The 19,462-nt window shown below is 36.0% G+C and overlaps 1 protein-coding gene across 1 annotated transcript in view; it reads left to right on the top strand.

The window, feature by feature from the left end:
- The first annotated feature begins 7,351 nt into the window (after positions 1 to 7,351).
- Positions 7,352 to 19,462, top strand: part of LOC145995047 (inversin-like) — a 99,658-nt gene continuing 87,547 nt past the window's right edge. Inside the window, exon 1 of the mRNA XM_083131579.1 lies at positions 7,352 to 7,469. The gene's annotated coding sequence lies outside the window, so the exon portion shown is untranslated. The remainder of the gene's footprint in view (positions 7,470 to 19,462) is intronic.

A 19,462-nucleotide genomic window follows, 5' to 3' on the forward strand; every position in this document is an offset into this window, starting at 1 on the left:
GTGAATGTTCTATAAGAAATTCTAAGCAGATGTAATTTTTCAGAATTTGCAGAATCACGGATGTTTTTCGAAAGCAGAGGAAAATTTGGGAACGTCTTCTCTGGCATCGAACAAAGGTCCAGCTGAATCGTAAAATATTTGCGTGCGCGATTGAAAAAAAATATTTGTGGGAATTAACATATTGCTATGGTATTTCATAGTTTCACTTATCCCTCCATAAATAAAACAAAAAAAAGATTTCAATCAAGCGCCAGCCCAAGGAACGGCATCACCCTTTGACAGAGCTTACTTAAAAAAAAGAACAAAGTTTATGATCCCCAACCAGAAATTCAGTGACAATCGGTAATAGCAATGATACCCAAAAATTGATATTGTCTCCCTTTCAAGAATTCAATGCTTATCCACTTACATAAATCCCATGAAAATCGAAGGTTTAAATTGATATTAAACATCTGTATATTATCCCCCTCCCATCCTATGAAAAAAAATTAACTTTCAGGCTTTCAATCAGCATTTCTGCTGATTTTATTACGTATTTATTTAATTTAAATGTAATATTTAATATTAGTACCTCATTCCTTCTAGAAGAATTCCTGTCGTAATCCTAAATTTAACACTGATATTCTAGAGCTGGTTATTGTCCCACCCACCCAAAATTAAATCTCAATTCCTCAGATTACGCGCGAAAGTTTAAAACGTAATATGAAAGAACTACTATTACTTATTACTCGTTATATTTCCCTTTCCAGCTCACAATTTACAAGATTTTTACAAGATTTAAAAGTTATAATGATAACTTCTCAAATAATTTATAATTTAAGCATCACGCTTTAAAAAATAAATTAAATGAGCCCACCCTCCAACCCAGCCCACCTCCACAGCCGGGGGTCAACTTGTCTAGTGACAAGTCCCTATCCAAATAACAGCATTACAAGAGATAAGATGGAATGGGGATGGATGGATCAAAAAGAAAGAATTCTCTCTTATGTAGTGGGCATCCAACAATTAAAGGAAGAAATGGCACAGGTTTTTTAGTTACTGGAAATGCGAGGAAATGTATACTCGGATTTGAACCAATAAATGACCGAATATGTAAATTAAGAATAAAAGGAAAATTCAACAATATGACCTTTATATGTATATATGCACCAACTGAAGACACAAACAAAGAAGATATTGAACATTTCTATAGTGAACTGTCAGATGTATGTGATAGAGTACCAAAACATGATGCATTAATTCTACTGGGGGATTTTAATGCAAGAATAGGTAATGAATCCAGCAGCAGTGGACTATCAGGCAGATTTTCCCTACACAAAGAAACAAGTGACAATGGAGAAAGGCTGATACAACTAGCACAGTTACAAAACCTTGATATCAGTAGCACCAGATTTAAGCATAAAAGAATCCACAAAGGGACTTGGAAAATACCTGGTGAACAACGATGTAATCAAATTGATCATGTATTGATCAATAAGAGGAGAGCTACATTAATAATTGATGTCAAAACATATAGAGGACCTAGTTGTGATACGGATCACTATCTTGTTAGAACTAAAATAAGACAAAGGATTAGCATGGTTAATGATGGAATATACAAGAAAACTAAGAAATGGAACATAGAAAAATTGAAGAAATCTTCTATACAAAATACATACAGACAAGAAATACAAACGAAACTCGATGAAGCAGGAGAATAAGATGATGTAGAAGTGGAGTGGGATAATTTAAGAAACATCATAGATAGTACTGCTAATCAGGTTCTAGGAACCAAAGCATATGAAATAAATGAAGATTGGTATGATGAAGAATGTAAAAAGGCGGTTAAAGCAAAAAATGAAGCTAGAAATAGTTGTCTTAATAGAACTACAAGATCAAATAGAGAAAAATATGAAAATCTGAAAAAGCATGCTAAGAAAATGTGTAGAGAAAAGAAACGCCAAGCAGTAAAAACACAAATAGAAATGTTACAAGAACTAAACACCAAAAAAAGAATATAGAAAATTCTATCGAACCCAGAAAGTTATAACACAACAGTATAAACCAAGAAATAGAAACTTAAAATCCAAAGATGGTCAAATCCTAACTGAACAAGCAAAAATAATGAATAGATGGAAAGAACATTTCCAGGGAGTTCAACACAACCAGGATTTAGAAGTGCCCTACTGGAATACGATGAATCAGCAGGATAATGAAAACATATTAATATATAGACCAACAATATTACAAAGGTTACAAGAAATTGGAATACCAAATAAATTAGTAAGATTAATCTGAATGACAATTCAAAACACTAGAGCCTCAGTTAAAATTGAAAATGCAAGATCGGACTTTTTCGATGTCATGACAGGAGTCCGCCAAGGAGATCCGCTTTCAGCAACATTATTTAATTTAGTTTTGGACTCGGTGATTAAAAAATTAGATGTGAGAGGAGACATCAGTACTAGACTAAAACAAGTCACAGCATATGCTGATGATGTAGCTATTGTAGCAAGAACTAAGAAAGCTCTTTCTGAAACGTTTATAAGTCTAGTAGAGGAAGCTGCAAGAGTAGGACTCCAAATCAATGAATAGAAAACTAAATACATGAATATTAATAGAACAAACATGAATAATAACAGATCAATATTAATAAATAATTACTCATGTGAATGTGTTAGTAACTTTACGTACCTTTGATATACACTTAATGAAAACAATAAAATAGAATCTGAAATAGATGAAAGAATAAAGAAAGGTAATAAGGCCTATTATGCAAATGTATCCCTGTTAAAATCGAAACTTCTGAAACGAAATACAAAAATAAAGATATATCTTACTATGATAAGACCAGTGGTTACATATGCTGCTGAAACCTGGACCCTAACACAGAAAGATAGAAACTAATTAAGTATATTTGAGAGACAAATTTTAAGGAAGATCTTTGGCCCGGTACAGATAGAATATGATATATGGAGAATAAGAAATAATGTGGAACTAGCAAAATTAATCAATGGTGCAGACATTATACGATATATCAAAAGTCAAAGAATTAAGTGGTTAGGGCACATACAAAGAATGGATAACATGAGAACTATAAAACGTATACTAGAATGGAAACCTATGGGAAGGCGACCAATTGGAAGACCTAGGATGAGATGGATTGAAGATGTATGCAAAGATTGAAAGATTCTCAAAGTTAGAAATTGGAAAGAAATGGCAAAGAAGAGGAAAGATTGGAATGATTTGTCTGAGAAAGCTAAAACCCACAAAGGGTTGTGACGCTAATGGAAGAAGAAGTACAAATTAAATAAATTTCACTCACCTAAATTTTAAGCGTTAGTTCGGGTTCTCTCAATCAGATTGATCGAAGACGAAGCATGTAATAATTGTTTTCTAATATGGTACTATTTATATTTTCGAACACTTCAAGCTGCTTCAACGTTGTGTGGTGTATGTTTACTTTACGGAAACAAAATAGAAATATTCAACAATGTTATATTCAACAGAGTATAAAACATGTATGATAGAATCATTTCTTAGGAAGCCATGAACAATAGGAATTTTAACAATAACGCCGACAGAATGTAATTAATATTGTTGAATATGCCTCCCGGCAATAGTGACACTTTGTAATCAACAAAATATAAGGTGAAAATTGCAGTTTGCAAACAAATCTATCACAACTGTGACTTCATAGATTACTTCGAGTAGGTAACGTTCAAGCTTTGGTTTCTGGTTCCAGGATGGAGTAGGTTCACTTAATAACAACAATAACACAGTTTACTTCCCGTAGATACATTATGTAATACCAATAAAATACAAACAAAAATGAACAGGTTACGAATAATTATACCTCTTAGAATACAATGTTTTTTTATGTCTTTACAGACGATATTACATGAATCGTAAATTATTATTATACTTGTACCACACTACATATAAAAAAAATAGTGTAACTTAAGTCAAGTATCTGAGGCAAAGAGATAGTATTTTTGAATCACTTCCAAATTTAACCTTGAAATAATCTAGTTTTGTTATATCTTTTGTTCACAGGAAACCAACATCACCTTTACATACTCTTGATAGGTCTGTCTTGACACATTTTTTTCATTCGTACGAGTGTAGATAGTTTCGCATATTCTGCACCAGATGAATTACACACAAGTTTAGGATGATATATATTTACTAGTTTATAGACATGCATGTATTTAAGAAAGTATATCTTTTAATTTATTAGTTTCAGCAAGATTCACAGATCACTGATAGGAATCACCATCGCGGTTTACGGTTTCTTGCCCTACCTTTTATGCTGCGATTTCCATATCTCATAATAGGACGATGACTTATTTGGGAATAAGAACTGTTTGCCCAACATTAGCACTGGATCTTTACTTCCTTCGCACCATCCAAATTAGACTTTACTCACGCCTTTACTAGAGCGTTTCGATATATTTTATGGCCTAGATGCAACAGAGAAAATTCCTGATCCTTTCCCTCCATTCGAGACGATTTTCACCCTTGCTTCCGCTCTCACTATATATTCCCGTTCCTCGCCCTTTAGCAACGCACGAACCTATTATTCCTTAGTGAGTTACAAGTAACAAGTTCCAAGTACAACGGCTATCGTGAACGGTTTTGAGGGCTATTAGTGGATGGTTATACGATCCAGAATGGTTTTTGGTGCTATGCGGGAATGGTTTTTCCATTAATGGTTTTTGGGGCTATTCGTGGATGGTCGGTCTTACTATCCCGAATGGTTTTTGGGGCTATGCGGGAATGGTTTTCTGGGCTATGCGGGAATTTTTCTACTAAGACGGTTGAAGCACTGCTTTGCCGTTTGAAACACAACGCTAGTCAAGGTTTGCCCCCCATTTTGCGTGTTCAGGAAGCGAGAAAAGAACGAACAATAATTACTCGATATGTCGACAATAGATACTAATTTCGTTAGAAAAAAAAAAGCGAAATCCCTTGTTAAACAATCTTTCGCAATGCAGAATAAGTGAGTACGAATGTCAACAATTACAGACTAAACGAGTTACAGCCGATTTCCGACTTTGACAGTTTTACCCAACACTAAACTTGAAGAAAAGGATGAAAAAAATTAGCACAATTAAGGTTGATGACAGGATAAAATACACTTTAGAAAAACTCCAGTAAAGGAGAAAAATGAACACATGACGGATTCCGAATGGAAGTAAACTTGTACTAAATGCAATGAAAAAAATAATAATGTAGGAGACGGTAAAGAAACACCTTCTCGCTGTGTTTCCTGCAAACAAGATACCTGATAGCCTCTTGCAAAATGATAGCAAAGAGTCACCCTGCGCCTAAGTGTCCGTGAGGAAAAGCCTAACCAGGAAGAGGAGAGTGGAATCTTAACTTCTACCCCTTCATTCCCATCCCTGCGCGCAAAGGTTCGTATTTTTAAGTTGCGCGGAAATGATTGGCGCGGAACTGTTCCTAAACTCATGCTTTTATCCAAATGATGAAAATGATCATAGACATTCTCCTTGGGAAACAGGTGAACCCATACATCATCTTATCCAAATGAAATGGAAATTGCGTTTATGTCGAGTGTTACTTTTATGAAAGGAATACCCTATTTGAGTTGGTGTTTTAAGTCCACTTTATGCACAGCAAGGCTAATAGGGACTGGGCCTACAGTTTAAAGTGGAATCCGAACCACTATGTGCCTCCACCGGGTATCGAACCCGGGATCCCTTGAATACAAGGCGACGACGCTACCACTGCGCCATCGGAGAGGCCCTGAATACCCTATTATAGATGATTGCAAATTTATTAAATAACACATTTCTTCTTCAGGTAAAGAAGGTATAATTTTAGTATGATCACGTATTAATGGATAATCCTGTGTTCATGGTAAAGAACACATTATAATGCTGCAAGGCTAAGCTCTGAGAAATGTTTGCGATTAGTTTCCTGTGAAAAACTAAAATACATACGGTAATTGTCTTATCCAGTGGCGGCGATTGGGTTCCAAAACTGAGGGTGCAAAGTGCCAAAATTTGGGGTGCAAGGACAGTTTACCTTGGTACATAAGGTTTAGCATAGTGCGGGGGGCAACTGCCCCTCCCTTTATCACCTATTCTCACTTTCTCTCTCACTTTCTTTTTCTCTGTTGCCTTTCTCTTTCTTCCTATCTTTCTTTCTCAGTAGTGTCTTTCCTCATGGTTGACCTTAGCAATATTTTCAGACGTCTTAGACCATTCAGCTGTAGCCAAATACACTGGCATACACTGTGCAATGTTCAACATTTTGTGCAACTGAAAATGAACATATATCCAGGGTGCAATTTGTGCCCCACCAACTTACGCCTATGCTTTCGGATCTTAAGAAAATGTACAGGGTGATTCAGAAGTCCCTTAACACCCCTACAAGACGTAAAGGAATTAGGTTGGGTACAAATGGCCATGATAGAAGCAGGTTAGGCCTAGAGGGAACCATATTGGTGTGTTACAAGCGGACGTCCGCCATATTGAATTCAACTCAAAATTTTAAAATGGGAAGGGGGTAATGTGAATATCAAATCAGGGCAGAATTTTACGAGAAATACAATGGTGAAGGTTTTTTCAACCTATCTTTAATCAGGAAAAAGTTATGACTGCATGATTGAAACAAATGCCAGAATAAATGGCATAATATTAATTTGATATTGCGCCAGAGGGCCTCGCGACATTCATTTTTTTCTCTCTGTTTGATTTCTCCCTGTCCTGTCCGCTTCTGCTCTGGTCCTGGACTGAGTGTTCTTGGTCATCCTTCATTCTCATCGATAGAGAGAAGAATGATGCAAAATAAAAACAAATATTTTAAAAAGAAAGTAATGAACAAGTATAGAAGATCACATTCTGTTCTGTATTCGAACCCAGAAATTACAGAGCCGAGATGGTTAGTCGAACACTGCACTCCGTTACCAACTTGCTCAAGGGCCTCCCCGATGGCGTCGTCGCCTTGTAATCAAGGGGTCTCGGGTTCGATTATTGGTGGAGGCACATAGTGGTTCGGATCCCACTTTAAAACTGTAGGTCCAGTCCCAATTAGCCTTACTGTGCATAAAGTGGACTTAAAACACCAAATCAACCAACCAACTTGCTCAACTTAAAAATAGGCATGTCGCTTCGCATGTTTTTATTGCACATACTCGTACTCGTTAACAAAATTGTGCTATACAATAAATGAATCACGAACACACACTCTCTCACACACACACACGCAGAAAAGTGAAGTACATCGCTTTACCGGCTAAACCGTTATTGACAGAAATAAATTCAATATTGTCTACCCTCAGTGCAGACAGCTTTGCGAGGTCGTGTAGTAATATAAGTGCTGCCATCTGCAGACCAAAGCAAGAAGGAGCCAGTCGTAATATCGTTTCTCGTGCTGCGCTGCGTGTTACAAGCAGACTTCGTCAAATACAGTAGTGGAATGGAAATGGTCGTTTCGAAATAACAGTGCCACAACAAAACAAGGTAAGATAATACTATTTCAAGCTTCTTTATATTTGTTTTATCCACGTGTTACTCATCTGTTGCCTTTATGAAGCGTGATCGTGTAGTGTTCTATCATAGCGGAAACCCCACTTTGACAAATGTTTATGAATTTCGTATGCTTGTTAAATATCGAGCGACTTGGTCTACGTACGCACGTACCACACAGTTAGATGTGACACAATTGATTTGTATTTGTCTTATATTTCGTGTAATATAACCGAAAACAAGACAGGTAAGGTTCTGTTGTGTTATTTTACCATGTTCGGGGTGTGATTCTCGCACATTTCCGTGGAACGGATCCTATTTCAAAACGTAGGTATTCTCCCGTTTAGTCTATATGAGTATAAAATGGACTCGAAAACAACAAATTTTTTCATCAGTTTCGTTATTTATCCTCATCACTTATGCTCAGATAATCTAATCGGGACTGCACCTACAGGTGGTACACTCGACACACCGTACCCCAATTAAAAAGTGGAAAATTTTGCATGTTTATGAAGATTGTTATTTATGAATGTTTTCTGTTGTTTTGAGCTCTTGAATATGTGTTACAGTGAGGTAATTTGTTGTACTAATGGGATCAGATATCTCGATTGTTTGTGGCTTCCGTGCGCTGAAACAAATTGTGTTACTTAAAACATTGAAATATATCGATGAGAAATATTTTTATGTATTTATTTTTTGACATAGAACAGGTCTTTACGAATAAAAAATTGTGAAAGTTACGTCATTCGTGTGCCACTTGAAACACCCTGCAACCACAAAACGGAAATGCATATTTTCAAGGCATGTAGGCATATTTCTTGACTATGGTTTTCTTTTAGATATCATCTCTTTTATTTCATCGGATGGATGGATTTAATTGTTTTAATAATTTTAAGTTGTTAGGTTCGGAGCATTGTGTTTGATGCCGATAGTAATTTTTACTTTTTTTTTTTTTTTTTTGTTAGGTTCTACATTGCTACTAATTTTTGACGTTCTTGTTAGGTTAGGAAAGTTTGGTTTGGTGCTGGTCTTTCGCTTTTCGTGTGTGGATGCAACCAGTTTCTACAAATAAAACTGTGAAAGAAGTCTGAGATAAGTTTTTTCTTTTACTTTCGCTGGTCATACTTACGGATCAAATTTCTCTGTTATTTGTGTTTTCAGCACCCTGAAACAAATTTTATATCGAAGGCATACAGTCGGCCAAGGATCCTGTTCACTTGAAGTTCAGGTAATCCCAACCACTGCCTCCACTGCGACCCCTTTGTTTAGAGTGACCACGAAACACCTTTATCTTCGTAGTTTGTCTGTTGTTTATATTTAGAACTTCGTTGGTTTTAGCTTTTTAGGTTAATCGAAACGACGAGGATAAATTGTGAGTAGATTTATAGGCTGTAGCCCCTTCAATGTCTTGAGAAGCAATAATGTTCCATCGACACACTAGAACTGTTCTCGGTGTCACGCATAACTGAACCTTGACATTAACGATCGCGTAGCAATAATAAGTTTATTATTATTGTTATTTCTTGTTTATCACGAACAAATCAATTCTTAACACAACACACATTCCAACTTCGACATTTGTTATAATCCCCATTGCTATTAAACCATTTTCTGTATTTTTCTTATTTTACGTCGTTTCTCGACCTTTTTAGGCCAATCGCGATGATGACGTTGAATAGTGATAGATGAAATTGATGAACGAACACAACCACCACTTTGGTGGCCGAGTGGTTCCGGGTGGCTTGGACATTGCTGTTTCTTTGAGAGTTAAAATTTGCTCAGATAATCTAATAGACACTAGAACTACATTTGAATTGGCATCCCAACCACTGTAAAATGTGCCTCCACGGGATTCGAACCTGGGACGCCTTGACTACAAAGTAACAGCGTTACCACAGCCCCTCTTCGCTATTTCTATAATAGAACTTTATTGTACGAAATTATTGAAACGTGGCTGTACCACGTAATGTGTTTAGAATTCAACTGTATTTAACATGCATGGACGTCACCAGAAATTTTCATAATGGAGGTGGGGGACGTCGTCGTTGATAAGACTTGAATAAAGGAAATTATTATAATTATTATTATGAAATATCTATTATCAACTAATAGAGGCTTTTCTACTTGATACACAAAATGAGTGATTATTCATAATTTTGTTGTCAATCTCATACAGTTAATAGAACCTCCCCGATGGTGTTGTGGTAACTTCATCACCTTGTAATTTAGCGGTCCCGGGTTCGATACCCGGTGGAGGCACATAGTGGTTCGGATTTCAACTTTAAACTGTAGGTCCAGTCTCTATTAACCTATCTGTGCATAAAGTGGACTTAATTCAAATTTGAAACAATTCCATACATTTAATGTACTGAAATGCATAATTTTCTACTTTGCCATTAACATTTACACACCTCGTTCAAGAAAAAAGCTTTAAAAGTTTCGGGAAAATTTTAAGCATATGATTTATCTTGTGGCTCTCACTTAAAAATGTAATTTTTGGATTTTTGAAAAATACTGGAACCATTAATTCTTTGGATTAAACGGTACAAATTTTCTCGAACTAACGCAGGTTTTACCTTGGTTATTCTGTTCCTGTACGAACTAAGTGACAAGAAAAAACAACTATTTCTGCCGTTGAGATAAAAAATAAGCAATCTCCTTTCTTGTAACTTGAAACGAACGATACCAATTTCCAAGGGGTGGGGGGAGACCGACGACTGACCGGTTGGTCCCCTCCCCGGACGTCCATGTTAACACGTGCTCAGGAGATGGACTTTTAAGTTTTGTTTCACGCACATTGCTCTGGTTTGGATGCTGGACGAGGAAAAGTGTGCCTGTGTGTGTACGGGGGAGGGGGGATTTGGTCTGGCTCATCTCAAACGTGGAGCTTGTTGGGTTACGACAGCGGATGAACGGACCCTTTGAGGAACAGCGACTGCTTTCAGAAGCGAATTAGAAGCAGGGAGGAATTTGTAACCAACTATCTCAACTTCCAATTTCTCCCGTTTGTGTTGCTACTTTTTTGAAACTTTGTCCACAGTAGAGACTAACATAAAGCAGCGCGTTACTTTTTCGGTAATTACATTAGTATCGCGTTATCAAAATTATATCAATAATTTAACGACAGTCTTGCACTCCGCAGGATTTTTTCTAGGAGGAGCAAGATAAAGGCATTTCCCTCTCAAAACAGTGCTGTCCATTTGTGCACTGCTGGAAAAGTACTGCCGCTGGAGTTAGATAAATACAGTACCAATTGAGAGTAACCCACTATATTATATTGTGCCTGAATTTGGTTGTCGACTTGTATGTATTGTTTGTACTTTCGTTACTTTATGTCGCTTTGTCACTTTGCTAATCGCGACGATGAGAATGAGTGACGATTAGATACAGTTGAAGGAACACTCACAAATTACACCCATGCCCAGGTTTGGACTCGAACCAGGGAACTTCGGTTGAGAAGGCTGATACTCAGAAAGGGTTGTAATGACAATAGAAGAAGATGATGATGATCCATGAAAGAAATAATTTAAGTTAATTACGTGTAGTATTTCAGTAGAAAAATAACCGAAGAAAGAAAACGAGTTCGAACAGTAAAATATAAGCAGGAACGAAGTCACAACGTGATATTTTCATATTCTACTACTGAACGTGGTATTTGACATATTTTCAGGTGTGGGGGCGATTGCATTAACCTTTCTTAAGGCATCGGGATATTAAGTAAATTGTATATATGAATAGCTCGGGATTAAAACATGGTGACATTTTTGTTATTATTGAGCTTATTGAGCAGAAAAGTTACTTCAAGTTATGCTGTAGATAAGTTGTTTTTGTGTTGTGTTTACAAATTTCAGAAGCGTTCAATGAATCCAATGCATATTTCATGACACGGCAATTACAAGCAAGAAAATTATGGATTACCTCATTGGTGAACAAAATGTCATTTAACATGTTTTACCCTCAAGCCCTTCATATGCAAAGCAGAAGAGACTTCATCCCCTGTTCAAACACAACCCTGATACTGCTTAATCCAAAGAATAAATGATTTCATGAAATAGTTATACAAATTATATATTTTTAGGTAAGAGGACACTGAATATAAAGTTCATGGCTACAATATTAATTTTGAAATTATAAAAATTAAAGAAAATAGTTCTCTCGTGTGGGGCGTCGAGTGGAAGTATTTCGCCGAGAACATAAGAACGACAGTTTCATATTAGCTTGCACTAATAATGTTTTTTCTATTAGTAGTATTATCAATACTACTACTTAATCAACTTCATTTTTGGGGGCCTCCCCGATGGCGCAGTGGTAGCGTCGTTGCCTTGTGATCTAAGGGTCCCGTGTTCGATACCCGGTGGAGGCACATAGTGGTTCGGATCCCACTATAAACTGTAGGTCCAGTCCCGATTAGCCTTACTGTGCACAAATTGGACTTATACACCAAATCAAATCAACTTATTCACACAAACTAATTTTCTCCATCTATTGAAAATCCTGGAAATCCCATATACTACCTCCTCAATATACGCTCGCCTTCCCACACGGTTTCTGGCGATGTTACTCCTTGAAAGTAAAATTATTGAACAGTTTGCACTACTAAGTTGAGCACAGGACACCCCATAAAAAATTTAACCAGTTGTGAAATCGGGATAAACACAAACTCAAAACATATTTGAGTCGCGCACATCGATGGCCTTACCAGGGATCACGTGGCGGAACATTATCCAGCTGAAGAAAAATATCGATCATCAAAACAGTGTGTATCCATCTTGGAGGATATCCGCTTTTGTTGTAAACACTTCTCCAAGGAAATACCCTTTTAAATATTTTAACATAATGACCTTGCATTATGCCTCGCGAGCGAGAAAAGAATCCCTCATTCCCCTTTGAAGTTCAGTATGGAGGCGTCCTTTTATGTGCACGGCCCAGCTGGCAACAAGGCTGTCTTGTAGGACAAAAACATGGGGATTGAATGGGGGACAGGGGAGGTAATGTTCCAATTCGATTTTTGCGTCATACATATCCACACATCCAGTTAAGATTTCGTAATCATGTAAGTGGGGGAACATTGATTTATGCTGTAAAGTTTCACAATTGAGCACAACGCTTTCCCAGTGATTTTAGGATTTCTCTTTGTATAAAGGTTATGAATTGAACACAACAGGCGACAGTTACTTTGCGTTCTTTTGTCTTTATCATGTGACCTCATCTCACTTAACATGCATCTTAGTGTCGAACGCCGAAAATCACGCTCGGGCCCTGAATAAAAATATTTATCGGGAAAACATTTTGAAAATACTCCCTCCCCGTTCCGTTCTCCTCTCCGAAAAGATTGTTGCTTTCATGGTTGTGAAATTACGCGTTAAAAAAGGTGTTCTACATGACATGTAAATTACGTGTAAAAAATACGCGTAAAATACGTATAAAACATGAAGTTCGTAAAAAAACTAGAATCAAACATAATAATTAAAAGAAAATATTTGCCTTTGCGATGGTCATTGTTATGTATTGCAGTTGGCAGTGGTAGAAAAAAAGGCTGTAGAAATTTTTTCTTCCGAATTTGTATGTGCCCTTACGCATTGAAAGAGGAATTTGAAGCTGTTGCTAAAACTTGGAAATCCAATTCAAATAAATTGTTGTTAATTGTTATATTGTAAATACAACGTTAATCGGTATGTTGTAAGTACAGGTACTAGTGCAAGACGTATATATCAACTGGTTTCTCAATTCTTAAAAACATGTAAAAGAAGAGTAATATATTCAAAAAATCTGTTAGTGAGGATAAGGGCGTGAGGTGGCTGTATAAACAATCTTCAGAAAATAATGATTTTGTGCTGGAATATGTAAGAAAAGTTTAAAATGTAATATAATTAAAGTATTTGTATTATTACTAATTTACGAAAGAAAACTAGTTTTTTTACATTTGCGTAAAAAACTTGTTTTCTACGCGAAGTAAATTACTAGTAAATTAAGCGTAATGTATGTAAAATACGTAACGAGTAAATTACCTTGCCAACATCTGGCTATTACAGATTGCACTGCCATCCGACTCTGGAACCAGCTTTTTCGATCGATTTCCACACTATCCCTTGCAGACGCTGTATAATCTGCGGATTATGGTTTAAGAGGGAGAAGTTTTTGCCCCAGATAATCAGAAACGCCCAGTATCAACAAATACTAAACAGTACTTTTCAAGTACATATTGTTGTTACCTACAGTTGGCAACAACATTAATATATTTGATGCAAGAAGTACACAGGCATGAAACACTGTTTAGCCAATATCAGGTTAAATTATTGCACGATGACAGAGTTGTTGAATATTTTTTTGAAATACATGTTATATGTAAAACAAATGTGAGTTTAGTTTTAATATTGGTTTAATAAAAACAGCTACATTTGTTGAATGAAAAGCTACTGGTACGATATGCTAAAATAAAAATTTAGTAGAATCAACAGAGAATGTTTGTAAAGTATAATATATTATTTACTTTTCATATATTATTTTTTGTTTTATTTATGTATGGATAATATCAGAAATTATAACATTTCCAGTTACCGTGGTTGACAGTGATGATAAGAATAAATACGCGCACTCAAGGTACCTTTATTAGGTAGGGCATTTCCAGGGGGTGCTCGTTGCTATGTGAATTACGTATGCATTACGTCATCTGGGAGGATCGGGTTTGACGGTGCTCGTTGCTATGTGCAGTAAGTTTGGTGCGGGGTACATTTAGCTACTAATACGTCGCAAAAATCGGAACAAGCAGGTTATTGATTTTGTAGCGTTCGATTTATTTTTATTATATTTTTGTACTTGTAGACTGCAATCATGTCTAATTGTGCTGTAGCAAGCTATGAAAACTATAACAGGAGAACTAAAGGAACTGACATAAAATATCACAGATTTCCAGTTGATAATTGCGTAAGTAAACAGTGGATTCATGCTTGTAGACCAAATGTAAAAAAATGCAAGTGTGCAGTGCCAATTATTGTGAAGAAGACTATGTGCGAGATGTAAAAGCAGAATTTTTGTATTTTCCACCAAAGAACGTGCTGAAGCCAACTGCAGTGCCATCGCTAAAATTACACCCAATTTAAGAAATTTACCTACTTTAGTACCAAAAAATGGAGGAAGACGTGCCCTAAACAAGCTAAAGACTATGCTGCCGGAAAGGAGAAAAATATATAGACGAAGGTATATACACAAACTGCAAGCAATGTTTCGTAGTTGGAAAACATATTCGATCGTTTACAAAGGAGAAACACACGTCTGCATTCAGAAGCAAATAAATGAAAGATTACAAACAACCTCTTATCAACCTGCTTTAACTAAATAAAGAAGTTCAAAATCTAAAACTTAACCTAACCGACAGTACCATAAGAAAAGTCATCAATATCTTGAAAATGTGTTCAACTAGTGAGAAGTACGTAGTGAGCTTAACTGATTTGTTATGTACATTTTATGTGAGTCGGATTTATAATTACTAACAAATTCATTTATTTAACACAAACCGATGTTGATTGTGATTTGTATGTTCACATTATTGCGAAAAACGTTGTCGAAAATGTGCATTTCGAAGATCGCGTACTAACTTCCACGCTATTGGAAATTAAATTCACTTACTACATCTTCAATTCGAGTTACATAGAGTTGTATGCACGATGGTAAATATTGCATGAGTGAATATTACACCCATTATTGAAATGTTTGCAACTTTGTTCAATTTTGGTATTTCACAAATACATTGTAAATAATTTTGTACCCTTGTACTCAATATAAACCAATGGATGTTACATTATTTCTTTGTAGTACATTTCTGTCAAAAAGAGCAAGATCTAAGATCAGTGTAATGCAAGTTACTTCGTTAATGTACAAATGTGTGTCGCATATCAGCCTTGGAGTATATTTTCCGGTTATACAACTCAGACACACATGGAAATGGAAGTGAAAAATCTGCGGACAAAGTCCTTTAACGAATAATAATTCGTACACTTGCACAGTCAATCATTGCGAGTTCATGTAACTTTTCTCTTTTATTGTTTAATTAAACTAAGAACTAAGATGTTTTCATCGATATTCTCAGAGCGTTTAATTTACCCTGTGATAATAAATCTATTTCTATAGGCTTGAATTTAGTAGGTTAAGAAATTTAAGTTTGATGTTCCTAGCACTCATCAAGTATTTAGAGTAGGTTAAGTTAGTTAAATTAGTACTTGTAGCTACAATTTGGCTCGTCTTCTGCACGCGTTTGTATGTAAAGTTCTTAATACGAAACAATACTTTCAGAGCTATGACAACGATAACTTGCAGCCAAATTTGAACCAGAGAAATTAAAAATATCTGCAAATTACAAACTGGAATTGCGTTTTCAAAGTCTGAAACTACTATCTTACAAACTATTTCGTCATTCTTTTGCATGTGGAACTTTGATCCGTAAATTATTGTACAGTAAATAAATATATGAAGAAGGTTGGGGATTCTTTCGAATTCAGAGTAAGTTTCAAATGCAGAGTAAAATTTTATCTAGATTTTATATTGCATCTTTCACTTGATGATTTGAAAAATAAAGTTACATTATGGAGAACGGTAAAAATTGGATTTTAAGTATATCAGTATAATGTTAATACTTTCTGATGTTATGTAAAATTTGAAATGTTCTTGGAAATTATTGCAACGTTCTGAACGAATAAGAAGGAACGATTCAGTCAGAAAACTAAATATTAGGCTTTTGTACTGCGTTGTGTTAAATGTTGTAAATTGATTATACCGGACTACTATCGGATTAAAAATTAGGGATATTTAAGTTTGGACTCAATTAAAAGTTAACCAGTAGAACCACATAAAAACGAGTTACATCAAAATTCAGCTTATTGAATTCTGTGTCAACCTATAGTTACCAATTTTTTTTTGATTATGCCTTCTATTTTTATCGTCGTGAGAACAAAATAGGTTTTTTTTTAGTTTGGCAAACTATCGCTCTCTCTGAAATTCTATAAATAAAGAACGTTTTTTTTTATTTATATATTATATATTATATAATTTATTTATTTATTATCCAAAATCTAATATCCATTATTTATAACCCGATAGTACTCTTGTGACGTTCTGTGAGGCCCGTAGTAGCTCGGAGGCCTCTGACGATCTCCGTGGGGGAGTTGTTAGAACAGCGCACTACGACGCCAGGGGTCCCAGGTTCGAATCCAATTGGGTAAGACATTGATTTGTCCTTAATGAGAAAATTGAGAATTTAGTAAATGTGATTGTATATGTGGAAACAAAGGTTGATTGATTGATTTGCTTTACTTTACTTCCCATCTTGTGCCACTTCTGGCTAATTTGCGAAAATAGGGTTGAGTGATGAAATTATGCAATTGATGAATGAACACTCACAAACATACATACCCAGGCCAGGATTCGAACCCGGACCCCTGGCGTTGAAGCGCGATGTGCTAACCATTACGCCAAGGAGGCCGGCTTGTGGAAACAAAGAAAGAGAACGACGGGGGGGGGGGGGGCTACCTCTTATGGGTTTTCCTTTCATATTTAAAAAAAGACAGAAAAGCAAAAATAAACCAAATATGTCAATCAATTCTTTCTTTGTAACTCTTTCACTATGCAATTCTTCTTTAGCATGCAACGTTTTTTTATTAAAATCATAATACGATTTATGAAATTATAAAATCTGAAATGCTAATGAGAACACGGACAACCTTCTTTGTAATATATCGATCAGGTTTCAGAAACATGAAGTTTTACAATACTTTTGCATGCGCAATTTTCCCTCTTTTAAAAGTAGCATGTTTTAATTATGTTACTAATCATTAAAGGAATACCTCAATACCATCCCGAAGTATGATAAGTAATATTTACCCCTCATATCATAGAAATGATAGCGGCCGTTTGCTTCGGCCAAGCCCCGAACGAACATAACCGAAGGGGCACCGAGCAGAACCGATCCTCCGACATGACGTCACGCGCTCGTGCATGATCGGCAATTTTCGGATGGCGCTACCTTATATATTAAGTTACCTTGGGGCATTCCCGAGGTTCCGAGATTTTTTCCTCTGATCCTGTGCGCGCTATGACGTCATTAAAAGGACAGAATGGAACTTGCTTCGTTAGCGTATACAGAAGCTTGAAATAAATGGGTCGATTTTTTACTTACTCATATTTTCTTGAATACCGGTAGAATGAGTACAAATCACCTTGTTTGTGCTCTTGCCACGTGCAATAATAATAGAAAAAAATCGCCTGGAATAAAGTAACCATCGCTTCCCAAAAAAACAAGTTGCTGCAGCAGGATTGATTCAATTTGTTCCTCCAAATTTAGGACTTACTCAGTGGTGCAACCAAAGGGGGGCAGGGGACATTGCCCCCCAACCTTCGACGGAAGTCAATTCTAGAAGGGGCAAACATTGATTGCCAAGGGCACCTGCAGGGGGCACAAAGGGACAATTGCCCCCTTCTATTTCAAATTTTATACAAATAAAAATAAATTTCGTAAAATTTTCTTGCTCGATTGCCTTGCAATGCCTGCTTTTCTCAGTCTCGGCAAGTTCAGAGCCGTAGCTAGGGGGCGGGTGGGCCATGGGCGCCAAATGATATAAATTAAAAAAAAAGTTGTGAAAGAGAGAATGCCTTGGCGCCATGTGATGTTTTCAATTGCAAAAAATGGATCTAAAAGTTTTCTTTCTCGCTTCGCTCGCAATATAATTGTTTACTGTAATGTAATGTATTTAAATAATATGTTTTGTATATATATGTATTGAATTTAGTGTTAGCATCTTGCATATGTATTTTCTTATTTTATGTCGCTCCATGTTGCATATGTGTAAAACATATGTACATGAAAGTTATACATGTTATATGTACAATATCTTCGGCATGCATTTATCATTCATTTTCTGCCATTCAAAAATACAGTTTGTGTGCTTGTTTTCCATTATTATCTAATGTAAAATTTCTGGTGTTGAAAAAATATTTCAAATATTTTGTTCCAAAAAAATGCTTTAGCACAGACATCTACCCCCCTTTTGCGTAATTTATGAGGATAATAACGTCTTTGATACTACTACTACTACCACTAGTAATAATAATAATAATGCCATTATTAATGTTGTTATTATTATTACTATTATTATTATTGGTACGTTTATCCTGGTGCTTGCCCCCTCCAGACAAAAAATCGTGATTGCGCCTATGGCCTTACTTCCACACTCGCCTTCCGTATCATCACGTATGCAACTTTCAAAAACCATTACACAATCAGAACTCTGTTTCTAAGTAGCTATTGCTTCATTGAATATTGAAAGCAAGATAATATTTATTAGCTTTGAAGTTGAAACATCGCCCGCGAAAATAATACTTTGAACATCTCGTAGGTAGCTAACACTAAAACACTAATTGACAATTGCACTGTGTTACTTTACTTTATGTGCGTTTGTTGAGAAATTGTGATAAAAATATAATGTAAGACTTACAGGACAGACGTTTTGGCCTTGCACATCCTTTCAATCTTCTCGTCAATCAATGAGAACAGCTGTCATGTAAATAATGCCCAAAGAAGCTATTCAATGTAAAACTAACTTATGAAAGCAAGGATTTTTTCAATGATTTTTGTATTAATAATATAATATGTTGTATACACGTCTATTATATTATAATTTAAAGATATCGTACAAATATAATACTATTTTCCTGGCTTTAATTTATTTTATATGTGATTTAAAAAGCCTCGTTGCTTCAGTCGGAAAATAATCTGACTGTCACCCTGCAGACGAGGATTCTGTTTCCAGGGTGGTTGGTCTCGAGGGGGATTTTCTCAGCAACGTCCTTGCATGAAAACTGCTTAGAGGTTCACCGGGGTCTAAAGATTATAGTATTTTGGGGGCCGGAACGTGATGCTAACACCACCTTCATAAATGGCCGAGATTGTTAATCATAATCCCTATATTCATTCATGGCATGTTGCAACGCGCAGAAGG

The sequence above is a fragment of the Lepisma saccharinum genome, chromosome 11 (genome assembly GCF_977018435.1).
Source record: "Lepisma saccharinum chromosome 11, izLepSacc3.1, whole genome shotgun sequence".
Lineage (NCBI taxonomy): Eukaryota > Metazoa > Arthropoda > Insecta > Zygentoma > Lepismatidae > Lepisma > Lepisma saccharinum.